This window comes from Lottia gigantea (assembly GCF_000327385.1).
Source record: "Lottia gigantea unplaced genomic scaffold LOTGIsca_224, whole genome shotgun sequence".
Classification (NCBI taxonomy): domain Eukaryota; kingdom Metazoa; phylum Mollusca; class Gastropoda; family Lottiidae; genus Lottia; species Lottia gigantea.
In genome coordinates, this window is record NW_008708594.1 from 271170 (window position 1) to 276602 (window position 5433).

The following is a 5433-nucleotide window of genomic DNA, read 5'->3' on the forward strand; positions in this document are numbered from 1 at the left end:
TTATCATCTCCGTTCAGTTCATTTAACATTCTATCAATATCGTCATTTGCGTTTCGTTTGGATCTTGAAAGTGCATTTGCCTGCCTTTTTCTTCGATCAGAGTCAAGACTGTTCAACAAAGAATCGATTTCTTGCTCAGTATCAGCATTTTCATCAGCAACACTATCATCATCAATGGTGTCATTGTTATCATCATTATCATAATTAGTGTCTTTTATACCTTCACTAACGTCTCTCTTCGCAAGATGAACCTTATCTATGTCCTTCTTCCTTAGAAATCTTCCAACGTTTGCTGGTGCGACAACTCCACCAAAGTCGGTGTTTTTAATCAAACCGGCGTTATTGGTGTTCATATTTTGTAGTACTGTGCTCTCACGCGGAATGCGATGCTTTCCCTTTAAAGACCTTTTAACAATACAATTTTTGACACATTTGTGTCCAGTTTCCTTTGAATACCACTGGCGCTCAATATATTCTGGATCACCAACGTCTGTCTCGACAGGTCCTGAAAAATATAAGATAGCTTGCCAGGCAAGGTAATATACTCCCACTGGCAGCTTTGATTTTGAATAAAAATATTTAACAGTACAGTAACAATCACCATTACGAAATATTCAACCTTCAGTCATACACTTCTTTTGAACTCTTTAGCGCAATACTGAATAATACTGAGTATGAGTTATTGCCCTTGTTCTTGAAAACAAATAGTTCTAGAAGGCAAATATTCAATCTACAACGTGGGACTGAATAATAAAACCAAGTTTAGTCAAAATCCAGCAAGAATCATGCCTTTTAGTGAGCTAAATTTGAAAGAATTTTCAAGAACAAGGGCAATAACTCATACTAAATATATTTCAATTCTTCTGATTTTCAATAGGGTTCATCCTTGGGCGATTACGAACATTCATACCAAGTTTTGTCAAAATCCGTCCAGGATTGTGTCTTGTAGAGTGTTTACGAGCAATTGTGGACGGACCGACGGACGGACATGGGTGACGGCAATATACGCCCCCCATTTCATGTGGGCGTATAAAAATCAATAATATCTTAATGTGTATTTTATCAGCTAATAGAGCTCAATGCCAGTTATCGATATATGTAGGATTTTACATGAAGAAAAAAGCCCACTTTACTACTCTTCCGACGAAAGGATAAATATCATCTATGGATACCAATGATTACACCAGAGGGTACCATATCATCATCGGAGGGCAAGGTAAGAGTCCGCAAGTTTCAGACTAGTCAAATAGCTATGGAGAGTGAAGAAGGAACTATATAAGACTAAAACCAACCATATTCCTGTTTTTGATCGGTTGAAACTTTTCTATGTGAGGATCTCTTGAACCTTCCATAATTTTTTATATCTGCATCATAAATTGTTGTTTCTATATCTTCTCTTCGTACATTAGATGGTAGAGAAATATAATGGGTATCACGCATGTGCCGCTTTTCACCGATATTTCCTTTTGGCTAAAAAATACATATTTTGTTCAATTAATTTTGTTAATATTTATCAATGTCCAACCGAAAAGATGATTAATCCATATGGACAAACCCAAACGTTTTGATCATATAGGGAACATAATTCCTGGTCAGCAAGAAGAAATATAAAAAAACGCAAGCTCACCGACGTTACACAATGGCCGAACCCATCCCCTTCAACAATGACACATTCTAGATTAAAACCTTCGCAATCTGCAGATACCAGACAAGGCTGATCAAACACGGTTCTCTAGAATGGAGAAAGAGACCAAGTTTTATATAAAAAAAAAAAAAAAAAAAAGGAAAGTAACTAGGCCTAATAATATGCTTATCACATAATTTCAGTTACCCGATTCATATTCCAGAAGTTCTAGTATGCTCGGAGATTGATTTTAGCGGTTAAGACTATCGTTCTGGCCAGGAACCTGTACTTAAATGACTGACAAAGAACCAGACGATAGGTTTCCCGTTTTGAGAAGAGGAACGGATAGCCAAAAAAAAACCCCAAAAACAACCGGGGTATCCCTTGAAAAACTGAAGTATTTGGTTGATCTAAATAAAGTTAGTCTTAGCTTACAAACCTTATCTCTGTTATTAACAGGGCTGCAGCAGGACAAAGCAAACACCACCACCAGCAGCACCAAACTTTTAGTCTGTATCATCTACAAATCATATGAATTAAGCTTAGTAAGTAGAATTAATAGGTCTAAGGATCAACTCCAAGACAGTTGCCAAAAGTTTAAAGCTTAAGTCTTTTTTTTTAGATCATAGAATAATTAGCCTACATCTTAAGCTAATCTTGAGATCTCAGACTTAAAACGTAAGGATCTCGCCCCATGGTTTGAAGAGGCTCTGGCTGCTTCTGCGACTATACTTGTACTTGTCGCGTGTTTTCTTTTGTTGATTCGAAAACTTGATAGCTTAGTTGGTTCGAATTTGACTGTGACGACTCAACTCAAATTTCTTGGATTTTGCGGCTAATATCTAGCCTACCATTTAGATCAAGTTAGCCGAAATTGAAACTTTTGTATCAAATTTGTATTTTCACAAACATGGTACATTTGTAAATTTTTATTTTGACATAATGCAAGATAAAAGAATGAAAAAACCTACATTAGTTTAATCGAAGACAAAAAAGATGCTGCATGACAACAGAAAATGGCGACTTTAACGTGACGTGTTTGACGTCATGACGTTTGCAACGTGACGTCATTACAACTCCAAAACTCACGTGCTCCGAGTCAAGACATTTTCTAGTAGTCTTACTTTGTGCACGCTGTTGTAGTCCCCCTGATGGTTTTCAATGAATCATAGGCATTTTGTCATCCATTATGCCTGGCCTTGTAAGCTTCAGAGGGGGTTGGCTAATGTAAAAAAATCTCGAAGGCCAAAATTAGGAACTAAACTGCTTAGTCCAGTTTAAAATAAATGATCCCTAAACTTTGTGGCATTATCCATTATGATCCCTGACCCCGGTTCCATTCTTCAATCATTCATAGAACTAGGCTATGAGAGGCCAGATTTTTAATGGTGATGGCGCAATAACACATTACTTTTAGAATGAAATGTTAATTTATTAACAGAAGTTTTCAGACAATAAACAATTTACAGCTTGTATTTTTCATTTTAAGGTTTTGTGATAAATTCTAAACGAATTCTCATAAGCAGCAAAACTTAAAAAGAGTTCCCTTTTGGTAGATAAGGGTGGGATTCGACAGTTCTCCTTCAGATTCCGACCAGAATCTCCTTGAAACAATTGAAACTGAATGATACAATTACCGGATCTTCTTGAATCTTGCCGTTGGATTGGTGAAGGATAAGCTGATGGACCAGTGATTTTCACGAAAAAAAAACTCAACTATTTCAAAGAATTAATACTCTGTTTTTCAGAGATCAACCAATCAATAAGATTGATTTTTAGAGGATTGATTCAATCAGATTTCAGTATTTTTTTTTCTTTGGATTTCTGTGAAAGAGGACTAGTAAAACTGTTTTGTAAAATCATGATACACGGTTTTGGTTTACATTTTTGTGAAGAGGGGTCCAGAAGCCAAAGATAATAGTCAGGATATCAGGGAGATATCAGGAATTCCATCAACAATAGTCCTACAGGCATTGTTAGACGACAATGTTATAAGTTCTCCCATTTTTCCTTGAGGAAAGGGCAATGGTCAACTGTCCATGGATCTGATACCCTGGTGTCAGCTGTCCATGGATCTGATACCTTAGGGTCAGCTCTCTATGGATCTAAGGATCTCGTACCCTGGGGTCAGCTGTCCATGCATCTGGAAGCCCCTGGCTTGTTTGCGACAGTATATTTTGATAACTAATAATAATAATAATAATAAACAATAATTGGGTGTATAATAAAATACTAACAATTACTCTAAAAGATAAATACAATAATATTGAAATATGAACACAAATCATTGGTGATTCCATTAGAACACTAATATATATATATATATATAGGGTTTTATGATGGGCGGGGCAATTAACAGGGGGTGGGGGTAACAAAGTAGGGTGGAGTAACAATAGAAGAGAGGCAACAAGAGAGTGATTTTAAACTTGAAATTGAAATACACATGTAGATGATAAAAATGCAAATCGTATTGTTCTTTTCTAAAATTCACAAAATTAGTCCACTGGGTTTTCAAATTAATTTATACATCTGTTCTTTCAGACTGAGCATATATTAATGGACAAAATTTAAGACTAGAACATACAGTAGAATTTCTTGTCTTGCTGCGAATTGGAAAGAAGAAAGAGAGACTTAAAAAGATGAAAAGCACTGGCAGTTGTTTCTATTTGAGGCAGGGCAGTTGTTTATCACCACTTTCCTTCCATTAAATCCACAGGGCTTGTCCATTTGGGTAAAGCATGCGGTTGTTTAGATTGGACAAAACTGAGGCTTTGTGTGCTACAGACTGCACATTTCTTCAACAGTTGGCAATAAAAAAAAAGTTAAGCTACCACCACTGTCCCGACAAAATAGCCTGTTAATATTTGACCTACCCTACTACTGGCAGAAACAAACTGTGAGAACATGGGGGAATTAACAATTACATGAGGATTAGAGGACTACAACAGAAACAAAACAGAACAAAATAAAACAACAGAATCAGAATCAGATCTAGTTCAAGGTTTCTCAGTCAGAATAACTACGGTGCACCACATCATGATAGTTCATACCTTTAATACCATCTGATAACAATGCCTATTTACAATTCTTTATTCATTTATGCTTCTTCCCATATATTTTCTGTGAATGATGTCACATACAAGGGAATCATAAAAGGCAACATTCAGATATGCATTTTAACCAACTACTCTCAAACTTAAGATGGTCTTTCCTTTAATTGTCACAAAATGAACAACTCCACGATTAACACACTTCAGAAATTCTGATCCTTAAAATTAAAGAAATCATTAACAAAACAAATATTTTAACTGGGGATTTAAAAGTACATGTTTGTGTATAATTCACCTGTAATTAACATGAGTTTTAGATAATTAAAAATTATTTAAGAGGAAAAGATGAGAAGAAAAGAAAGTAAAATAAAATCAATGTATTGTGAAAGTTTGAACACAGACTGATCAAATTCTAAATGCACTGAAGTTTCAATAAAATTAATCATCATGAGTTAATTTCACAAAACTTCTTTAAAAATTCTTCTGTAGAACTTGTCAGAGAGTTTCTAAAATATTGATATCATAAATAATTTCAAAGAATTTGATTGGCTGATATCATCACTGAGATGTGATCCACCAATCACTTTTACCTTTTCTTAATCAACCAATCAAGCTACAGTATTTAAATTTAAATTTCAAAGTGTTTAAGTTACTATGAAATAACCATCTATAAGTTTGCCAGGTCGATATATAACATTAAATACATTAACTCTAGCTTAAATATCAATTCATAATAATAAACAATAGCCTACTATCTCA